Source organism: Emys orbicularis, chromosome 9 (genome assembly GCF_028017835.1).
Source record: "Emys orbicularis isolate rEmyOrb1 chromosome 9, rEmyOrb1.hap1, whole genome shotgun sequence".
NCBI lineage: Eukaryota > Metazoa > Chordata > Testudines > Emydidae > Emys > Emys orbicularis.
This window is the reverse complement of record NC_088691.1, coordinates 103,583,734-103,607,633: the sequence shown is the minus strand read 5'-3', so window position 1 is coordinate 103,607,633 and position 23,900 is coordinate 103,583,734. Positions and strand designations below refer to the sequence as shown.

The following is a 23,900-nucleotide window of genomic DNA, read 5'->3' as shown; positions in this document are numbered from 1 at the left end:
ATTATTTTGGAGAGAATAAAACACAAATTTGACCAGTTCTAGTCAGGAACTATTTCCCCTGTTATATCTCCCTTCGATATCACTATCCCATTTTTTCTTGAAAAGTCGGTTTTGATCCTTCAACGCTGCTGAGAATTAATGCCTTTCAGTGTACATGTTCGCAATAGCATCTCAGCTCCTCAGAGCATCCTCTGCCTGACGGTGATCCCTTTGAAGGAAGTATTATTAAAAAACGGGGCCTTTTCTTTATGATAAATGATGATTGTGAACTCTCAATGCCTAGTTGACAGCATGTCAGTGACTCTAACAGTTGTGTATTTTATCCAGAATGTTAGTCAGTCACTGAAGGTAAAGATGTCTTAACAAACAGTCAAAACCCAAGAGTTTTAAACAGTTTGGCTAAACATCCCTTCCATTCTCAAACGCTCACGTTTCCTTCCCCTGTAATATCATCATTTCAGGCATGTAAAGAGTCTTCCAGGGTAGACAAGTCCTGAATTCCTAATACACCTCTACCCCGATATAACGCTGTCCTCGGGAGCCAAAAAAATCTTACTGCGTTATAGGTGAAACCGCGCTATATCGAACTTGCTTTGATCCGCCGGAGCGCGCAGCCCCGCCCCCCTGGAGCGCTGCTTTACCACGTTATATCAGAATTCGTGTTATATCGGGTCACGTTATATCGAGGTAGAGGTGTATAAAAAACAAGCACGGGGGTGGGGAGGAGAAAACCAACCAACAACAGCCTTCTCTATCCATCCTGAAGAAGTCAAGAGGGGCACTGGCCCAAACACCTACATTATATTCTCCTTTGCAGGTCACCTTTAATTCAAATGATGTAGGATTCCTGCTGAGACCTTCACCTGATAAGGATATTTCCCCTCTGAGGCTACTGGCAGAACTGAAAGTGAGGTCCCCCCTGCCATCCACTTCCAACAACAAAAACCCTCTGAGATCCTAACTTAGGGCATGAGTTCTTGGCCCATGAGTTGTGAACCACTGACCCTAGGATAACACTCACCCCTGTACAAAGGGCCAGTATAAGTTCTACCTAGGGGCTTATGAGGGACTAAATGGTGCATAAGCCTTGCACCGGCTCTCTGTCCAAGGGAGAACATTGCCCCTAAGTGAGACACCCCTCAGTGGGACTGTCCATGGAGTAAAGATACTCACATGAGCAAGAGTTTTAGAACCGGCACTTGACCCAGAAGTCAATGGCCAATATTTGAATGACATTTTTTTTTTAAGTCCGGTAATTAGAAATAATAAATAACATACCCCTATAAAAGGCTTATTAATAAAACAATTAGAGCTGCCAAATGTAAAGCATTTAATCTGGGTAGAACTTTTCCCCCTCCCAGCATTCTCTCTCTTTCCTAAGAGCAGATCATGCATCTCGCTTGAGCATATATTTGAATACAATGAGCATAGCCAAGGATTTATTAGCTCTGGAAATCAATCAGGCAACCAAACCTCTTAACACATTATTCCATCAATTGCGGGTGTTGTTTCCGTGCTGAAAAGAAGAACGACCACACAATAGTTCTGATTTTTAGTTAGTTCCCCGGGGCTTTTTGTGTAGACAAGATGGTACAGCTTCTGAGAGGCTGATGGCTTCCCTTTCAATACACTGCTTCTTTAAGATGCCTAAAAGCCCCACTCACAATGAGGGCCCCACTCCACCAGGCACTGTATATACACAGATTAAGAGACAGCTGCCCCGCTGAAGGCCTTACAGTGTAAATAGACAAGATGGAAAAAGCATCGATAACTGCCCTTGTTTTACGTATAGGGAATTAAGGCAAAGAGACTCAATGACACAACCAGGGAGTCTATGGCAGAGGTGGGAATTGAACCCAGCCCTTGTGAGTCGCAGACTAGGTCTACACTGTGCCGATGAGTGTGTGAATCGCAGGGCACACTGAAGAGTTGCAATCTAACTGCCTGGTGTGGACACTGCTGGCACAAACTAAAAGATACCAGGTTTGCGTTAACATAGTCCTGCTTGAAAGAGGACTACGCTAATGCGTATTTATTTTTCCTACAGACACTACATATGAATGCCCAATGTTTAACAAGAGCGAAGAAGAACCTTTCCCCGCATTGCACTGCTCAGTGCATGAGCATCCAGGAAAGCATGTTTCATGCTTATAGTCAAGGCCGGTATATTTGGTGAGAAAGGGGAAAAGAAATACATGATGCATCCACAGTCTGATCTGAAGGGTCTGTTTCAGCAGAACTATCTCCTTCCTCCTGCCTTGATGGGTCCGAGGTAAAAAAGTATATTTTATATATATCTCTATATATAGATATATGTATCTATATCTATATATATATAGAGAGAGAGAGAGAGAGAGAGAGAGAAAGAGAGAGAGAGAGAGGTCTGTAGTCTATGCAGCATTGCAGTGTAGGAATCCTGGTCCCCATGGCTTCATTTGTTTCACCAACCCCAATCACAACAAAGATTAGAAAACTGACCAATGAAAATGGAAAAGAGCCTTCCCCTGGAGAAGGCTAAGCACTCTTATAGACCTCAATACTGTCACAGATACACATAATTCTCCTTTAGCTCAAGTGGTAGAGGACTATGCTTCAAGAGCAGGAGGATCTGAGTTCTATCCTTGCTGCTACTGGAAAGTACCAAGTGGCCTCGGTGAGTAGCACAGTGAGAACTGTTGTAATACTGCTACGCATTCACATACACACAAGTATATACGTTCTCTGAAGCACTCGGTTAACTCGACACAATGGAAAATGCCAGCATTCCAAGGGTTAAGTTTTAACTGGTCTCTCACTCCGGAGTAGAAAATATCTTTATGCTATAAACAAAAGGAAGTGACTAACATCTGTGCCACCCTCAATGTGCTGCAACAAAATCTGGCTCATCTGCCTCATTAAAGTTCAGTTCCTAAAAAGCCAGGTCAAGAGGAGCAATTGTGTGGAATCACTATGCAATTATTTGGTACCGTAAGTCAAGATTTCATTTCAATAGATAGCTTCAGCTTTTCTTTGATTTTTCTTTGGCACTCAAGACCTCAATGAGAAGCATCTGTCTTGGATATACTAACTACACAGTGCAGGGTACTTTGGATTTAGTCAAGTTCGTTATCCAACCCCCTACTCAAAGTTCCACCCGAATGGGTAAAAAAATACCATGCAAAATCAGCAGACATCCAAAAATTATGTGCTAATGAATACTCCATCATTCAGGGTACACTGTACATGTTCATTTTTCTTGTTCCTTTGCAAATGATGTATAAGAGGTTCCTTCTCTCAGAGAGAAAATAACTTCAATTACGTGTTCTCAACTAAAGAAACATGGAAATTATCTTCTTTTCAAAAGGTAGAATTAGCCCAATTTGGAACTGAAAGGCTGCCAGAAACATCTCTCGCTGATATTTACTTTCCCTTTCATTTTTTCCTTCTTGTTCAGCTGCATAAAGTTTTCAGCTCCCTTCTACTCCACAGACACACACACACAGCACTTTCGGACCACATAAATCATCACCAGTTAGATCAACAGTTGACTACACTAACAAGGCCTTTTTACTTAGTGGTATGTGTAATAGGAACACTCCTCCTGAGTGCCTCCTAGTAGTTGGGTGTGGTATTGCAGTCCTTTTCTCGCCCCAGAGCCCTCTGTAGGCTGCCAGCCGACACTGGTGGTCTTCCATGGCTTGGCCTTCCAGTTAAGTCACAAAGTCCAACTGAATCCCTTCCGAGGTAATAAAGAGACCAGTAAACCAACAGTCCCATTGCCCTCGCTAGGGTCTTCAGCCCTGGCTCTGTGCCCTTTAAATTCAGTCCTTTGTTCAGGCTCTCAAATAACCCCTGTCCCCTTCTTGGGGGTTATGCAACTGTGGCCGGTAGTGGAGCCCAGGTGCTCCCACTACTCCAGGGACCCTATAAACAGACCCCACTACTCAACCCAGGTCCCTATAAACAGCAGCTATGCACTGCTCGATTTCAGTTTGTTGCTGTTTCTTTCCTGGGCCTCTTCCCACCTGGTCACTTTTAGCTTCACCCTTATCTCAGGGTCAAAGTCCTTAGGGCCTCTCGCTTCATTCAAACACAGCTCAAGTAAATGCAGACAGAAACAAACTCTGGTTATCCCTCAAGATCCTGTGGCCAGAGCGAGGCACCCTTCCCTGCCCCTCTGGTCCCAGTCAGGAAAAGACCTGCTAAGGCCCTGCAGGTCCGTTTATCTGAGCATGCTGGACTCTGATTGGCTGCTTCTGTGAAGCTTTGCTAGGCTAGCTTGGAGGATCCACTTTCTCTGCTCCTTTCCTAGGAGGCCTGTGGGGCCTCCTGAAGCAGAAAAGGCCAGGTACAGCCTGTCACAGTGCACCAAAGCCAATCCATTATGACAGAGTACTGGTCATCCAAACCAGCTGCAGACTTTCAAGCAAGATGATGCAGTGAGATGACACATCCCTCAAGAGGAGAGTTCCTCAAGAAAAAGGGATATGAAATGGAAACCAACTGACCCTTCCTCCAGACAAGACTAATTGGAAAAAAATGTTCTAGTTCCTGGTTTATCATCTGTTGAAATGTTACAATTGCACAAGTACAGGCAGATTCTTCCAGGTGGACTCATCTAGAGGCTGTGACAAGACATTAGGATGTAAGAACTCCTGGGTTTATTCTTGACACACAAGTAATTCAAGTGGGGAGTCTTTAGAAACTATCTGGATGAAGAATGGGTAGAAACATAGGAACAGCCACATTGGATGCAGCCAGTGGTTTGTCTAAGGGCATGTCTTCACTACCCGCCGAATCGGCGGGTAGCGATCTATCGGGGATCGATTTATCGCGTCTAGTGTAGACGCGATAAAATCGATCCCCGATCGCTCTGCCGTCGACTCCGGAACTCCACTGCAGTGAGAGGCAGAAGTGGGGTCGGCGGGGGAGCGGCAGCGGTCAACTCGCCGCCGTCCTCACAGCCAGGTAAGTCGACCTAAAATACGCAACTTCAGCTACGCTATTCGCGTAGCTGAAGTTGCGTATCTTAGGTCGACACCCCCCCACCCCGTAGTGTAGACCTAGCCTAATCTACTAGCTTCTCTCCAGCAGTAATGGAATCATTTACCCGCAGGAAAAATTTCCTCCTGACCTACAATTGTTAGATGTTGGCTCATGAAGTGCGAGAGTTATATCCATGACAAAACTTATGTTTTTTTTTGTTTTAGTCCTTAGTATTATAATTCGGGTTGTTCTTGATATCCATACACATTTCCAGTCCTTTTCCCAATCCTGATAAGCTCTTGGCCTCAATGATCTCCTGTGGAAGTAGTTCCACAGTTCTATAATGATGATAATTGAATACTGTATGAAATACACATTTCCTGCTATCACTTTTAAATGTGCTGACTTTCAATTTTATCAGATGTGCCCTTGTTTGAGTTATATGATATAGGGGCATGGCTCAGCAGGGAGGGCATTCTGGCCAAGATTTTCAAAAATCGGAGCCTTAAAGTTATGCTCCTAAATTAAGTGACCTCAGATCAATAATGAGCTGTTGGGAATTCAAAGCTTTTGAAAATTAGGTCACTTACTTAGGTGTCTAAATAGGGACTTCAGAGCCCTAGATAGGCTCATAGTTTTGAAAAAACAAAACAAAAAAACTTGACCCCCATGTTTAGGGGTCAATGGAAGTTTTGCTATTCCATTCAATGGGATCAGTAACTGGTACCTTAACTTCTCTCCAAAATGGATTCAGTAACATTGCACCAATACAGGGGTGTTAATTAATCAATCCCTGTAAAGCACTATTGAGGTCCTAGGGCGAAGCGTTCTAGTAATCTTCAAATATGGTAATAAATGAGCATGGCTATTTTGTCCTTGAATTCCGTGTATTCCATAACATTAAAACAGACTAAATAAATTGTTATCACTAGTCCTCATGTTTGTGCTGATGTTTTGCATCAGGAAGAGTCGGATTGTTTCTGCTGCATGATATAAAGGCTGGATAATTAATATTTATACTTATCACCTGTTCTGTGCAACGGATGTGACTGCGCTACATGATAGCTTCCACTTTCATAGAGAAACACGGTGGGGGAGGCAATATCTTTTATGGGCCCAAATTCTGTTGGTGAGAGAGACGGGCTTTCGAGCTTACACAGAGCTCTCCTTCAGGTCTGATTTATGACATTCAAGGATAAGAGGATATTGACTATGCTTTTTAGGACCAGTGTTGGCTGTTCCTAATAAAACCAAATACCAAGAACCAAAAGCTGTTTGCAATAGTAATGTGGCCTTGTTCTCTCGGGAACTATTGCCAGTTTAATCTGCACTCCTATAAGGCTCAATATAAATGATGCACTTGGCTTTTCACTTATTTTTCTTACTCCATGTATGTACAGTAGCTAGCACAATGGGGCCCTGATCTTGGCTGGAGCTTCTAGGCACTACCATAATACAAATAAACCCATAATACTAATACACCACTGACGCCTTCTGTTATGGGTTTAAAGTGCTTGTTCTAATCTGTAAAAATGGAGGTTCCATTTTCATTGTCTCATTGGTTTCCTGACTGATTGAGGTGAATTTTATTCTGTTCTAACTGCCTCCCCTGCAAACTTCTCTGGGCTCTGAGAGTCAAGCTGGGTTCTTTTCTTCTCACAGCATCCCCAGTAATAAAGATTCTCCAGGCCAAATGATGATTGCTTGTGAAACTCCAACTGCCCCCCTTCCCTAACAACCTACACGTCCAGTGACTGGCGTCAAAACATTAATTCATTCAGCTTTACTGCCCCGGTGGCTCATAGATCAAAGTCTGTATTTTAGAGGGGGCACCACAGCCATTCTTCAATCCCCACGGTCTCTCCGGCTTGGCCACGGGGCTGTTTGATGTAGAAGAGGTGCTGCTGATGCTTCTGAGCCCCCTGCTGTCATCTGGACTAGACGTTTTTGGGCCCTGGTGAAGTTGTGGATCCTTTGCCCGTAGAGATGATAGGCCAGACTGTAACCTCAGTGACACTGGTGTAAATCTAGCGCAATTCCAGGGAAGCCAACAGGGCTGCTGTAGAAAGCTAGCAGTGAGTGAATGGCACCCCAAAGGCATTATGGCCAGCCGCTTTGTGCTCATTCCAGGATGCTCTAACGGCTCAAAAGTTACACTTCTACAAGCAGCCTTGTGAGAGAATAAAACTTTGCCCTTGAACAACACTTTTCCTCCAAAAAAATCTCTCAGCACTTTTGAAAGGTACTATTCAACCTCGGGCAGGCAGCGAAAGTGACGCCCAGAGAGACAAAATGACGTGTCCAATATCACACAGTAGGTGTAGTGGTAAGACAAGGAATAGAACGTGGGTGGGTCTCTTTGAATTGCAGTTCAGTGCCCTGTCCACTGCACCGCAGTGAGTGGGTGTCTCACCATGAGTCCCACCTTGGTACTGGGGGGGTGGGTGGGGCAGGAGAGTGTTTGTGAGACAAATGCCATCTGTGCCGTGGTTCGGGTTCATCGCTTGTTTCAAAAACAGCCTCTTCCAGCTGCAATGCTGTAGCAGGTAACGAAAACAGAAGTAAGGGTGCAGAGTTTACGCTTTAAAAGAAAAATAAATTTCATCATTTTAGTATCAATGAAAGCACCTAATTTTGCATGTGAAACCTGCATTCATAGTGTATTAGCAATTTATATATATATCCTGCTTGCCAGATGCCTGAATAGGTTAGAATAGAGACTTAAAAGATGCAAATCAGGTTTCTGTTTTAATACACAAAGAAACTTCAAATCACATCACTTTCCATCAACACGACGTGTTTCAGTCTCTTTCTCCTCATGTGAAAACTATAGCAGCAAACAAATGGTTAACCAAATGTATTTAACCCACTAGATGTAGTCTCGGTTTTAGTCAGCAGAGTCACGGGCCATTACCTCTCCCAAGAAACGAATGACTTAAATGAAGACTACATGCTTTGCTTAGCATTTACCAAAAAATCATTACAGTAAAAGTGTTGCTCCTGTTGAAGCGCGTGCATGGTCTAATGCTCATAGGGGACAGACTAGGCGCCCAGGGTTCCTGGTTCTAGTCCCAGCATGTTACTTAACCAACCCTCCGCTCCTGCTGTGAAACTGGGAGATGGTAATACTTAGCTGCTTTAAAGGGGAGGGGGATGCAAGTCTTAACATGCTAGTGTTTGCAATGTGATCTGAGATCCTCAATGAAAAGTGGTATTACAACTGCAAAGCATTATGATTAATTATCCTTATTGTATTCTGAGGTGTCTCTCCCCACTCTCCTTTATCTATGTAATGTCTATATATATTTTTTTAATATAATGGAGATATCCCATCTCCTAGAACTGGAAGGGACCTTGAAAGGTCATCGAGTCCAGCCCCCTGCCTTCACTAGCAGGACTAAGTACTGATTTTGCTCCAGATCCCTAAGCGGCCCCCTCAAGGATTGAACTCACAACCCTGGGTTTAGCAGGACAATGCTCAAACCACTGAGCTATCTAAATATGGAACGCTTCACGAATTTGCGTGTCATCCTTGCGCAGGGGCCATGCTAATCTTCTCTGTATCGTTCCAATTTTAGTATATGTGCTGCATATCAGATGATCCTCAAGGCAGGGACCTGTCTCCCTACATGCCCTGAGAATGCCTAGCACATCTTGTGCTATATAAATAATAATGATAAATAGCAACCACACTGACTAGAAAAACAGGGGTGGTAAAAGGAAATCACATTCCTGCTGGGATCATCTAATCACTCCTTTCCTTGGGACAGGTAGGTTCTCCCATTTTAATCACAAGTCAATCTAAACTTTATTGCATTTTTTTCTTAATCAGAATCCCCTAAATCTTCTGCTGAGAGAGATTTTTTTCCGTTTAGATTTGCACAATCTTGCATTTCCTGAATGAGATCGTGTGCTCTTTTTCTCTTCCTCCTCTCCATCCCCCACCCCCACACCCGCTTTAACAAAACGTTTGGAGCAGTGTCTTTGCAAAGCAATTTGGGAGCTCTGAATGAGTAGTGTGCTTTAAGTGCTAAATATTATCCTTTGACTTTCAAAGCTCACATGTGAATAAGTGAAGGAAAAGGAGGTAGTAACTTAATGGTTAGAACGAGGACCTGGAATACAGGAGCCCTGGACACCCTGATTTTCCAGTATGCATGTTCCTTAGCTTCTCCATGGCTTGGGTTACCTATTTGGTATATTAACCAGAGCTGGTCAAAAAACTCCATATATTAGAAAAGTTTTGATGATAAAAATTCCCATTTTCAACCAGTTCTAATAATAATACCTGACTGACAGGGGTGTTGTGAGGCTGAATTCACCTGTGTTTGTGCTTTGAGATCCTTTGGTGAAAGATGTTATAGGAGAGGAGAATGCTGCAAAAAGGCTACTGATATCACAAGGCGATACAAAACAAGAAGGGGAATCTTGCACGATGCTGTAGGGAACAAGCCCCAGAAGGTAAAGCACTATGATGAAGTCTGTAAGTAAAGCAGAACAGATAAGAGTTTATTCTTTAGTTTCTGCTATACTCTCCGAGTCTCCCTCCACTTTACGCATCCTACCCTTATAGCTCCGCTGACGAACTTCCTGATGCCTTATGAGAGTCCAGCCTCACTGAGTTTAACGCAGTGAGGTTTCCCCATAGGCAGGCTCAACGAAACATTAAGGTGAGCTCCCTACTCTTTGCAGGTCTCTCTAGGTTGTCCAAGTCCTGGCTCAGCCATCTAACATCACGTCACGTGCTTCTGGCAAGGATGTATGTTTTCATTCAGAGAGAGCCATTGTTTTGATGGCAGGTGATGGGCTTAGGGTAATTCACAAGTACTGCCTCCACTGACTCAGCCACTGGTCTCCCTGCAGCAAGCTGGGAGAATGGGGTTTTAATAAAATAGCAGGTCGGGGCTGACCCCAACAACTGGTGGATAAAATCTTTTAAGACAATGGTGGAACCAGTATCCCCTCCTGTGGAATAGACGCGTTCACGATCAGAGTTCTGTTCAGTTCTAGTCTCAATGGAAAGTGCAAAGGGGGCTCAGTTCTCACCAAAGTGAACGGATGCCATGGATGGGGGTTGGCCTAACAGGCCAGGCAGGCGAATCCATTGGTGCCCGTTGATGTCCTCTCAAAGCCAGTTGGCCACGCTGATTGCTTTGCTTCGGGGTGTTGGTACAAGTCACACTGGCATTATAAGGGGACTAAACTCAACATTCCAGACAATTGCAGAGGGGTAAAATAATTCGGAGACAGAGATAAGGAGGTGGGGCAGGGGGGGGGCAAACATTTAATGTGAGATTTGAAAAGAGATGGAGAATCAATGAGTTAGAGGGAGGTTGGATGTTACATTTCAAGCCTGGAAAAGGCACAGTCCAAGCACTCAAGATGAATGCAGTTACAGCATTAACTGTAGCAAAGACTCAAATGTTTCACTGTCAATTATCTTGGGATAACCAGAAATAATATTTTCAGAATGCAGCAGTGCCAAGTTCTGAGGTACACTTGGGGAAAGAATCTATGCCAACTGCCTGTCATGCAGATTATCATTTATCTCGTCCAATGTACTTATGAAAATGATCTCTAATTTGGCTTGCAGCAGTACAAAGTTCTCCACAAAGTCATAATTTTCTGGTTACACAGTCCAGGTAAAAACTTCAAGTGTTCCTTGAAACGTTGTCCCTGTGCAGTGAACATGCCACAATCAGCATGAGGTGAGATCTGAGCAAAGTGCAGGAGAGGTGAAAAGACTGGGGGCTGCCCTCTAGAACAGTGGTTCTCAAAGTCGGTCCGCCGCTTGTTCAGGGAAAGCCCCTGGCGGGCCGGGCTGGTTTGTTTACCTGCTGCGTCCGCAGGTTCGGCCGATCGCGGCTCCCACTGGCCACGGTTTGCCGCTCCAGGCCAATGGGGGCTGCGGGAAGTGGCACGGACAAAGGAATGAGATGGCCGCCCTTCCCGCAGGACCTGGCCGGCTCTTGGATAGGGGATATCCAAGTGAAAAGTGCTGCATGAAGTCTGCCAAGGATTCAGTAGGTGGCGACCTTCCTTACTCGACCTGCATGCACCAGAGGTGACTAAAGATTGCTGTGCCATAAAGTTGCCATAGTTATCTTGATTGGGATGGAGCACAGGGGGTTGTGCAACAAGAGGGGAGCAGCCCTGTAAAGAGCTGGAACAGAGGATGTACAGTCCGTTTCCAGCACGGATAGCCAGCACACTCTATGGTGCTGGAGCCAAAATGGAGGAACAGAGGCAAACCTCAAGCAAGATTGAGGCCCCATTGTGTTTGGGAAACAGGGTTGGACAGGAAAATGGAGGCACAGAGAGGGTGGCTCAATGGCAGAGCCAGGGGACCAGAATCCCTAAGTCACAATCCGCTGACTTATCCACTGGACCATGCCAGTTTTTCCTCTGGGGACTGTTCACCATCAGCCTCTAGAACAGGGGTTCTCAAACTGGGGGTCCGGACCCCTCGGGGGGTCGTGAGGTTATTACATGGGGAGTCACGAGCTGTCAGCCTTGAGCCCAAACCCCGCTTTGCATCCAGCATTTATAATGGTGTTAAATATATAAAAAAGTGGTTTTAATTTATAAGGGGGGTCGCATTGAGAGGCTTGCTATGTGAAAGGGGTCACCAGCACAAAAGTTTGAGAACCACTGCTCTATAACAACCATGGGATCTAGCGCACCAAACCATGTAGTTAAGTCAGGGAAGAAACCTGGACTTTCCCATGCGGGACAGAGCAACGTCACATCCTAACACGTGACCCGCGGTGGCATCTATCGCACTGATATGCACAGGAATCACAGGTCTAATGATCTGCCCCCTTCAAGACGCTAACTGCTTGAAGAAACTCAGCATTGTTCAAAGCCCACGATTTAAGCGTATTTCTGTGCTGCCTATTATACAAGTCTGGGATTGACTACAACAAGGTCAGGAAGAGCTTGATGACTCAATAAATAAGAGGTGCTTGAGAGACTTAGCAGAACTGACAGCTCAACAAGATCCATGTTTAACTGTCAAAACATTCCCCAATGAACAAAGATGCATCAGAGAAGGCTGTCCACATGCCTCCTGGGCTACTGATGAACTTATCTCGCTAATTGGTCAAGCAATGCTTCGCGCAGAACCGAGTGAAGTAAAGGAGGCTGCAGCATATCCAATTATAGTGGATGAGGCCAAGGGCTTCAGCAAGAACGAACAAGTGGTCTGCAGTGCTTCACGGCATTAAGAAGATCGCTGTGGCAGTGAAGGGCTTTTATGTTTTGCTCAACAACAACAATAAAAATCCCTGTGTCTAATGACCAAGCAACTTTCGGGGAGTCTGGGCAAAGTCTGAGAAAAAAAATATCTTTGTACAGCCTATTTAAAAACAATAGGCCAGATCCCCAGGGGTGTCAATCAGCATCGATGAGCCTAAAGCGAACGTGGTACTGGAGTAAGCGTAGCCTGTTTAAAATGCACAGTTTTAATGCAGCAGTGGTTGTCAAAGTGAAGCCACCAGGCTAAATGCAGCCTGCAGAGCCCAGGGCTGCGTTCAGCTTTAACAGGGAGATGCAACTCATGCAGAATACAGTCCCTGGGCTGCACAGATCAGGAGTGAGCATCACACACAGAGATCTGTTGCCTGCAGGCTGCATCTCTGTTCTGAAGAGGAGGATGGCTGAAATCTGCTCCGTTTAGCAACTCTAGGGCTCCATGTATTCAAACGCCTCGCTCTCATTTCAAGGCCCTCCTCCCTCTCCACCTGGGATCCTTTTACTCCTTCCAACCCCTCTGTGCTCAGACCAAGCCATCCTTCAGGATTTCCCCCGTCAGAGCCAGCTCCAGGCCTTCTTTCTGAAACCCCTTGGCCTGAAACTTCTTTTCGGAGGGCATAGGTACATAGGCCTGGAAGGGATCTCCTGGGCCACTGAGTCCAGACCCTGTTACCGCAGGCAGCCTTGTCATCCACCCCCATTCAGAAACGTATCAAGCTACATTTTACAACTAGTTAGGTCATTTGCCCCCCACTGATCCTACTGGGAGGCTGTTCCAGAACCTCCCTCCTCTGATGGTTAGAAACCTTCTGATTTCCAGCCTGAATTTACTCATCACCAATTTATTCCCATTTGTTCCTGTGCCACCGATGTCCTTAAGCTTCAGTAGCTCTTCACCCTCCCTGGTGTTTACTCCCCCCCCCCCCCGGAAGTAAGTGCCAACAAGCAATCAGACCCCCTCTCAACCTTCATTTTGGGAGGCTAAATAAGCCAAGCTTTTTTGGTCTCCTCTCCATTCCCCTGATCATCCTCATAGCTCTTCTCTGCACCTGAGACAGATTGAATTTGAATTCACATCTGCTGCACCTCCTCCTCCAATTACCATCTAAACACCCTATCTTCTAAGTGCATCATGAATTTCAAAAACACATAAAATACTTGGGACCATTGAGACCCCTGCACTAGCCGGCCGAGAGACTATGTAATCCAATTGCCCTTGTTCACTTCCTACTCCACCCCTACCCGCTGATGATGACTGCTGTTCTAAGCTTTTCTGGGTGGGGGATTCTGCCCACACTTGTGGTGTACAGAGCAGTGCACATCTGCACCACTACCTGAAAACTAATAATGCACTTGTGGGTTTCAACAGTGCCTGAAACCTTATTTCAGCCCTAGTGATACCTGACGTGTTGGCTACACAGTACTTGACACAGCTGGGCAAGCCACTGAAAATCTATGACCACCACCTTAGCCAGACGTTTCAATCTCCTTGCAGGAGAACCAGAGCAGGCTCTAGTATGAAGTTATTTGATGGTTTCATTCTGGTTCCTATCTCCCAGAAATGTGGTGGGGTGAGGCTGCTGGTGTGCTGAGACCACTGTCCATTGTGCTGACCAACATGGTCTCATTCCTTGTACACCTGTTCTGGTCTGTCTGTATCCCTCTCTTGTCTTGTACTCAGATTGTGAGCTCGATGGGGTAGGGACTGTCTTTTTGTTCCATGTTTGTACCGCACAATGGGGTCGCGGTTCATGACGAGAGCTCCTAGGCACGACGGTAATACAAATAAATAACAGAAAGCATGATCAGAAGTGGCAGCACTGCTTCTGTTTTCAGCAGAGGCGCCAAGGACTGAGTGGCCGTGGAGAATGTCCTTCCCCTATCCCTGCCGAAGGACCATTTCTCCATCTTAGGTTTGAGGCTCATCGACTGCATGATGTGGGGAAGCTTGCATGGCCAACTGCCTGGGCCATTATGGCCCTCTGGAGAGGAAGGGGGTTTGTTTTTAAACCTCCAGGGTTGCCTACCTGGCATCAGCACTGAATTCATTTAAAATGTCCCTTCAACCAGACAGTTGGTGCAGCGAGTGTGTGTGAGCAGGGAAATAGCCAAAGATAAACTGTTTGAGAAGTCGGCTTAGCTGCAGCTGTTGAGATGGCAAACATGCTCGATCAATCTGTTGTGCAAAGCTGAGAGTGAGCTGCTGGGAGGGTGGGGGGCGGGAAAGAAAAGAAACTCACTTGGTAAACATCAATGAGTCCATCCCTGCAACGCTGCCTTATGGGAAAACAGAACGGCAGGGGATCATCTAGTCTATTACTCTTGATGGCTGCAAGCCACAGGATGGTGTTTACTACCCAGTACCAGACATCACCTGAGGAGGAATGGAAAGTCACTTTCATAATTCGCACTGAGAATTGCTCCCATCCGTGCCAGTGAGAATCCAAAGTGCTTATGCCCATGACAGCACTGCAATCACGCGCTTCGTTTTTAAACCCAAAATAGCACGAGGCAGACCCCTGAGAGGCTAGAACAGCGCTTGCAGCTGCACGGATAGAAAGAACAGATTCCAAATGCCTTTCTCCAGGGCTGCTGGTTGCTCTGGAAACACACTGAAGCCACAACACAGACAGATTTCTCCTCCTCTCCCCTCTTCCCACCTCGCTCTTTCGCTGCCGTGAGAGCGCTCCTCTTCCTGCCTGAAGTGCGCAAAAGCAAATCTGCCTGCAACAGTGGGGCACAATTGGTAGCATCTGTTCCCAGGGAAAGAGATCTTTTCTCTAGTCTTGGATTTTCAAAGGCAGCTACTGACAGGCTGAGAAACACAGCTTCCCAATGAGCTCTTATCACCGTGTTATTTCTCAACACCGCTACAACTAGAGTGGGACACATTCTCAGCTGGAGTAAATTGGTGCTGCTGGATGGACTTCCAGGGAACTGTGCCAAATTGCACAAAGAAAGGATCTGGTCACGGTGAACTCCGCCACATGCTCCCTTGTCCTCCTCATCTTGAATTTCCCCTGCCCAATACATGAACCTTTGGGTGGTTGCCCAGGTGACCACGAACACCCAGAGACTGTCACCATTCCCATGAGCATCGGGGTTTGTCGGCCGAGAGGATGAGCATCTAAGGGAAGGATTGCCAGAGAAACCAGAAGAGGACAAAGGGGAAGCTCCAGTGCTACCGAGTACTGGGATAGGGCCTGGGGAGAGACCCGGGCATAATTCAAGGGTGGATAATGCTGAAGAGAAAAGTATAAATCTATACTTAAACGGTTTGACTGACTGTTTAGGAAATACAAGTGCTCTTTCGTCATGCATTACAGAGTTATATTCAGATACTGTTGCGTCCCTGTGTGATAATGGCTGACCCAGCAGTTGTGGAGCACCAACAAGGTTCTCTTTCCATTATGACAGTGGGAATAGTGAGCAAGGTATAGCATCCCGAAGCAACATCTCCTTCATCCACTTGCTCTTGACCATGGCAGAGGAGGATCCCTGAGCAGAAGGCAGAGCCCGAGTGACTCACAGACATTGCCCCAAGCTTGCCCTCCTGAGTGAGAAAGCCAAGCAGAGGGCTTAGGGCCTGCCCCAGCTCAATAGGAGACGGATCACGTTCTTAAAGCATTAGACAAGAGGTGAATAGAGAGGCCTAACGGACTTGGCAACAGATGAAACTGTCAAGAAAAATATACAGAAGAAGGGAAAAAGTGGATTTCCTGGGCTGGGGAGCTAATGTCATCTTGGTTCTGGGGACTGGAGAGGCATAATACTTGCTTCCTAGTAACAATAAAGCCTCCTGCACCTCTATTTTTACCCTACACAAAACATTCCTGAGACCAAGAGAAATGCATAAGAATTTCCATGACAGATTAGACCAAAGTTCTGTCTAGTCAAGTGCTGTGTTTTTGACAGAGGGCAGCGCCAGATGCGTCAGAGGAAGGCGCAAGAAACCCCAGAATGGACAAATATAAATAAGTTTGCCCAGAGAGGAAGTTCCTGCCTGACCCCAGACAGTCTGTGGTTGGCTCATGCCCTGAAGCAGGAGAGTTTATACGTTTTTCTTTTTTTAACTTAGCTAATGTAATGGCAGATGTTCTTATTTCATGGTGCGCTAGGGAATGGGAGTCAAGAGCTGAACTTCCCACAGTGGTATGATAATAGCTATACTTTGCATGTACATAAAACCTTTACAGATACCCCTCATGCCTCACACCGCCCACTGGGTGAAGTAGGCAAGGATTATTCCCATTTTACAGAGGAGTAAAAAATGGGACCCAGGAGTCCTGACTTGCAGCTCACTGCTCTAGCCCATTCTCCCTGCACTGCTGGGCCTATCCTCTGCTTACTTTATTGCAAGATCTAACAGAGTTTAGGACTGCCTGTCAGCGTGTCCAGTGGTGATGGGAAGGAGACCGCCAACCCACATTTATTTCCCTTTCAAGAGTGATTTTCGTGGAAGCTTGATGGGCGTTAGGTCCACTTTATTTTCTATCAGAGGGGGAGCCGTGTTAGTCTGGATCTGTAAAAAGCAACAAAGAGTCCTGTGGCACCTTACAGATCTGATAATACGTCTGTTAGTCTATAAGGTGCCACAGGACTCTCTGTTGCTTTTTATTTTCTATATCGAACCATGTGGCACTAATAATAAAGGCTAACAATGGAAGGATTTGCTTTCACGTGTAATTTGTTAAATCCCATCAAAATATAGCATAATACAGAGCACGGAAGACCACGTCCCAGTGCAAGTGCATGCCTTCCATCTCATACTGCTCAGGTCGATGCTCAGCATCTCCTCTGCCGATGGCCCTTAATTAATACACATACAATGGAACAAATAGCAAGGGCAGGGAGAAAAGACAGCTGATAGAATGTAAATGCTCACACAGACTGTACTTTAAATAAAAAACAATGATGTAATTATAAGCTTATCAAAAGGAGGCTTTGCAATCAAAGCCCTGTACCGTGCCTTGGGAATGACCAGGAATGTAATACACTGAATTGACCAATGGGTTTGGAGTAATCACTTCACAAGTGGAACACACTTTCGCGCAGCACAGACACAACTGCCCAGGGGCTGCCTTGCCACCTGGAACTTTGTATCCCCATTTCGGTAAAGTCCCACATCGGGTGCTCTCAATCAAGACAGCCAGTGGGTTTCTAACAGATGAAAATGGACGGGAAGCAATGGCAGTCAAATCAATAGGGCTGAACGGAAAAGGAGCCAGGGAGGAGAAAAGCCTGGAGTTAGGGCCTCGCTCTGATTTTAGGGAATTTCAGATTAATTTATTACGGAAAAAAGTTGTAGAGACATGCACTAATGCATCAGCTAGAATCATAGAAATGTCAGGCTGGAAGGGACCTTGAGAGGTCACCCCATCCAGCCCCTTGCGCTGAGGCAGGGCCCAGTAAACCTAGACCAGCCCTAACAGGGGTTTGTCCACCCTGTTGTTAAACACCTCCAGTGACGGGGATTCCACAACCTCCCTTGGAAGCCTGTGCCAGAACCTTACCCTTACAGATAGAAAGTCTTCCCTAAATCTCACAAACATCACAAGTTATGCAACAGCCTGAGGGCACAGGCGTTCTCCAGATGCCCAGCCAAACGAATGCATAAGAGGATGTACATATATTGTATGTGACTGCAGTCTCCAAAGGGTTAAGGATGAGGCAGAGCCACATACAGGACACTTTCCAAATGAAAGCTGCCCCGTCCACCCTATACAGTGTAAGTATTAGGGCAGGGTTCGTCCAGAAAGGGCGGTGGTTATTGTGGGAGCATGTACAGGCCCCTAGGTGCTGCACAGACACACAGAGATACCACCTGCCCCAAAGTCAAAGAAACCTGGAATCATTTTAGGAAGTCCCCAAACTCCAACGCCGGCCTTAAAACTGAATTCACTCCTCATTGTCAAACCGCTGGGCTCCGCTCTCATAGCAGGGTTTTGAAATCAAGTGTTCTTCCCCTTCCAGCGCTGTACACCGCAGAGGGGCAAAACAAGACCCATGGAGACTGAAAACTAGTGTGCGGCAACCTTCCCATTTGTCACCCTCAGGCCCTGGAAATTAAGGACAGTTCCTCCTAGCAATCAGCGAGTGGTGCCTGTTTAGTGTGCTTGTCTCCTTTGTATCTGAAACCGTCTCCACCTCCCTGAGTGACACATTCCCAACCCAGCCAAAAAGGAACAACACGAACCCTAAAAGCAAATGTGCAATTCAGCTGCCAGGGACTGTCTCTGATTACACGTACAGGCGATCCCTGCTACAACTGGGCCCTGTTCGCCACTGGGGCACCTCTCCATGCTACTATCATAGAACTAAGCACCATCACTGTATAGAAAAAGCCCGCTGATGAAGAGGCCGAGGCGAACTTGCACGGGTCTAGCAATCTGAACAACCGTTTGTTTCAAACCAGAACATTTTTTAGTTGAAGCTGTGCTTTTTTTAGGGCCTGCTTCTATCTCTGGGCTTTCAGATCAGATTTGTTCAAACAGCCTCCCCACACACACTCTGTACACACCCCTGAGACCTGAAGCACAGCTCAGCACAATAGGCTGTGCTCTCGCTCCAGCTCAAGGATCTCGGCTGATGCACAATTTACAACCGTCTCCACTTAAACAACTTGGGGTCCCGCACACTTCGCTAAGCTGGCTTCTGCGTTTTCAGGAGCCTGAGAAGAAATACTTGTTCCCTTCGTAATTAGATTCACAGTAAATGCAGGAAGCGATGCAAAAAGAACACAATGTTCAGAGCTGCCACTCATGGTTAAATAATTAGTCAATATTACGCTCAAACGCTGCCTCCAGTGTTCATGCCAATCTGTGCAGGGAGGAATTTGTCCTTACATTACATTGGCGGCTCATTTCAGTAATTTCTATAAGCTGACACGCTGGCCTCAGCAAAGAATGGGTCAACCCATTGTTAATCCAGTTAGATTGCTAAATACAAATAAGAACTACAAAGGATTAGGGGTGTGTACAGAAATAAAGCCCTGGTAAAAACATGTGCAAGAAATCCTCCCACCTGATTTTTTTTGTAAGTGGGTCCTCTCTAAAGAAAAAAGAAACTAATTATCTTATAATTAGCATAGAATCATAATCCTGTTTGGTTTCTGTGTGTGCATTGTTCTCTGGTGCAAGACAAAGCACTAGCAGCTGCTGAGGGATGGAGTGTAAGGGTCTCAAAGTTCCAAGGCACAACTTCTTCGCCATGGTGAACAAGAGGTGGACCCTGTGGTTGTGGATGATCATACCTGGCACTTTTCATCCAGAGAACGCAAAGGACTTTCCCAAAGTGGGTATTTAATATCCAGATGGAGAAACTGCTCTGTGGGTAAGGGGAGCAACTTGCCCAAGGTCACAGACCGAGCCCAAGTTGGGAAAAAGACCCAGGCATCATGCTCTCAAGTCCCGTCCACTGCCTACCCATCAATCATACTGCCACGACTGAGCGGGGCTGCCACACCGACACGGTTTCTGTCCATGCACCGTGCCATGCGGATCGGAACATGCTTAATGCAGGCAACGTTTTTTTATAACGACGAATGATAATTAAGCAACAATGTTACAAATTTGCTCTTTGCCAGTAAAAGGCTCTCATCTCTGCCAATATTTCCCCACAATGGAACCCTCAGACCTTTCCCCAAATCCCCTTAAGCTAAAACCTGGATAATGAGGCCTTGCGGAGTGCCTAGAAAGTGACAGTGGGGACACACTTTGATTTTGTATTTGGAAAGAAAATGTTACTGTGACCCGAACCATCCCCCTTCCCGGGTAAAATGCGAAGGGGCAGGGGGAGTATTAGCTGCCTGAAAGCCTTATGCATCCCACTGATTTCTCTTCCCCAGAGCCAGGCGCCTCCAAAGGAGACAGCAGGTGTTGTACTACAACCATGTGGATGTCCTTAAACCCACGGGGCAAATCCACCCATCGTGGAGCATGTGTACAGTGATTACCCCTCTGCAGTGTTCTCCTGACCCTTCTCTCCCTGCCTGGCATTGAGGACTCGCCATGCCTGCAATGAGGCAGAGGGCAGGTGTTAACGCTGAAACGGACATCTTTCATGCCCACTGGGATTTCCCGTGAGAATTTGGGTGGGGAGGGGGAGGGTCTGCAGAGGATGATGCGATACAGAGAGGATGCACCCTGGCTCTTCCCCCGCACCCCTATTGTCCTGGAGCCTCAAGCACACTGATAACGCCCTATGCAAACACAGTCAGTTTTGCGGGAGAAGAAGGTGGAGAAGAGATGCTGCTGGTTTGGCTTTGCCCTCCCTTGGCGTGCACACTGGCCTGATTTAAAAAGTGTTTGCACAGTTTACATCCCTAACAACTGGGAGGATCGCACACTTGTACAAGACTAAAGGGAAGTTATATATGGTCATAGAAGAAGCAGTATAAGGCCCTTTCCGTATATAGGCCGGGGTGGACAAAATTACTGGCCCTCCAAGCTGCATACGACAATCTTCACAAGTTTCAGCCCCGCTCCTGCTGGAGCCCTGAGCCCTGGCAGGTGCACCCCATGGGGCTGAAGCCCCGACACTCCCCTCCCCGCTGGGCAGAAGCCCCTATCCCTCCACCCTGCTGCAAGGCAGAGATCCCTAGTCCCCCCCCCCCCCAGGTCTGGTAGGTGGAGAATGAGGAGGGGGGGCCACACTTCAACTGTAAAAGAATCGCATGCGGCTCGCAAGCCACAGTTTGGCCACCCCTGATAAAGGCCCTGATCCTGCCAAGCACTAAAGCAACTGCTTCTCTGTGAGTACACGAGCAGTCCCATTTACTTCAGTGTGGCTATTCCAGTGCTTAAGGTTAAGCACATGCTTAAATTCTTTGAAGGATCGGAGCCAAACATCCAACGGCTGACTCTGATGATAGAGGAGACCACTCACTACCCACCTCTTGGGCCAGATTTTCCACCATGGTACACCCACTTTGCTATTAAAAAAAAAAAAGAGAAAAGTTATCTATTCAATTCCATTTTTCCCCAAAATTTCTATAGATGCGAATGACTTTCCCCTTGGTACCACAGGACTTTTCCCTTTGGGTGTATGCACAGATGTGGGGCACAAACCAGACCCCTGGATCTAAATGCAACCAAACTCTGAGGAAACTCAGATCTGAACGCCGCCACACTGTGGGCCCAACTCCAATACGCACATCATGGCCAAGGACGTCCTAGCTATAGAATTAGCCCCAGCGCAGAGAGCTGAAACTAGTATCCAGAAAACTCTGTAAAAGAGGTGGATCCAATGCTCAGATTTAGCCACATCATCTACCAAGTGCCTGGTTGTAAAGTTTATACCCAGCTAAAATTTGGAAGTCTGGTTCCTGTTGAGTCAGGGGGCTGATTTTCATCTCGTGCTGCCATAAGGCAGGGGTAGCTCCACTGGAATCAAAGGAGTTAAGGTGATGTAAAACTGGCATGAGAGGAGAAATGGGCCCCAGTGCTGGAATACAGAGCCAGCTACAAACAGAGCCATACCATAAAGCCACTTCCTGGAAGCAGTTCAGATTCCCCAAGTTCCATCAATATTATCTAAATAAACAAAATCTTCATCCTACTGCAGTTTATTAGAACAGAACCCAATGATGCCCAATAAATCAGCAACAACAACACATCAAGTGGCAATAAAGTCTGCTCCATTTCATAATTCTGTTAGTTTCTGGAATGGATCCACACCGCCCAGATCTCTGCCTGGAGCGGACCCGGGCTACTGAGAGCATCTCTGCTGGAACTAAGTGCATGCCTTGCAAATGGGTTTTGCAAACAGATCTGATTGGCCAAGTGTGATTCCAATTTATGGTGCCTGTCGGATACAGAGGGTAATGGGTCTTTGAGGGTGTGGACTGCACACTTGAGTGAACAGCCCAGCCTCTTGGCATAAAAAGGGGGAAAAAAGAGCAGAAACACTAATAATAGAACTTTAAATGATTCATTTCGTCTGAGTTTTACTACATATGCCTGATAGTGACTTAATTAATCAGATAACTCACATCTGGGTTGCTACCCTCCCCTGGCAGCTTTATACATCTATATAGCTTACTGGGAAAAGTAAGCAAGACAGGAGCTGAACGAAAAACAGAGAATTCATCGCTTTCCCTTGTACCCCTCTCCCATGAACCCCAATAAAAAGTGAAATTTATGCTGCACTGTTTTTAAGAACAAACACATTTGGAGAAGCAGAACCTGGTCCATATGTACCAGCTGCCAAAAATAAACCCAGAGACTGAGAGGCATACAGTCAAGTGGACATGCAGTGTCTCCTACACCAAGGTAACAGATGGTCAGTGAACTGCTACAAGATATACCAAGACTGACAAAGCAGATGGGTTCAGTGTTTTATAACTGAACATTTAAATCTGAGATACTGTCTTAGCGCCAAAACTGGATGCCAGTCTTCAGCTAAAGCTCTCACTAAAGTCCATGGACGTTTTATCGGAGTAAGATGTGGAAATTTCACAAGTGCTGGGGGTCTACCTCTCATCCCATTGAAGTCCATGGTAAAACTCCCACTGATCTCAGCCGGACTAGTTAGGCCAGTGAGGAGTACTTCTGAAGATACCATTCCTGCTGTCTATCCCAGACTGGGATGCTTACTGTCAGTTCCCCCGACTGGGCTTTCTGCAGTGAACTGTCCAAAGCTGCGTCGATGGCAGCATATGAGCAGTGATGTTTCATCTCCTAATCTGTCTTTCCTCCACTTTCTTCCCCTAGTCTTCCTGCAGGAAGCAGTAATGATCTAAATAGCTCAAGTGCACCACTTTCACAAGGCAAGGGTTAGAATGCAGTTCCTGGGCCATACAAGCTTTGCAGTAAACGAAAATTCAGGGGGACACTGTATAAAATATATGCTTAAACCTTTATCAGAGCTGGATAAATAAAACAAAACTTTATAAACGTGTTTCGCGCTTCTCCCTTTCTGATGCTTGCTCCCTTTTTTGCACCTCTCAGCTTTAAGAACTTAATTAGGTTGGTCAGTTTCCCTTTCCCTCTCTCTGGAAAGATGCATGCTGCTCTTGTGGCTGGGTTCACTACAAGGCAGGGCAGAGCTGAAAGTTTTAAAAGCTCACACTATTTTTTTCATAGACTATCAGGATTGGAAGGGACCTCAGGAGATCATCTAGACCAACCTCCTGCTCCAATCCCCAGACAGATTTTTGCCCCAGATCCTTAAATGGCCTCCTCAAGAATTGAACTCACAACCCTGGGTTTAGCAGGCCAATGCTCAAACCACTGAGCTATCCCTCCCCCCACTTGAACATTGCTGATGAACTTGAACACAGTTTGTAAAGGTGGCGAACAATTTTGGGGGCCCAACCTGAGATACCTTAAAGGGCCCTAATTTTTCAGAAACCCATCCACCATCTGAAAATCAGGAACCTTTAGGGCATTTGGGTGCTGAAGTATCAGAGCATCCAAATTCACCCGTCACTTGGTAAAAGTTTAGACCTAAAATTCAATATGCTGGTTCCTAGGAGTAAGAATGACTCACGTGATTTTACAGGATCAGGCTCCTAAGTACCACAGACCTGATTCACATTTACCCTAAGGCACCTTTACACTGCTATTGCAATATCACAGGGTCTTCAAGTGGGTACCACTTAGTTACTCCCACTTAAAGACCTCTTTATACAGCCAGAGTGGTATAAAGGGAGCTTAGCAGAAATGAGAATCAGGCCTCAC

The 23,900-nt window shown here is 46.1% G+C and overlaps 1 protein-coding gene and 1 non-coding gene across 2 annotated transcripts in view; both read right to left on the bottom strand.

Moving 5' to 3' along the window:
- Nucleotides 1-23,900, bottom strand: part of LPP (LIM domain containing preferred translocation partner in lipoma) — a 437,929-nt gene that overhangs the window by 91,048 nt on the left and 322,981 nt on the right. The window lies entirely within an intron of this gene.
- LOC135884182 (U6 spliceosomal RNA) lies at nt 8,461-8,564 on the bottom strand. The gene has a single exon (XR_010561677.1). It is a non-coding gene; the product is annotated as a U6 spliceosomal RNA (small nuclear RNA).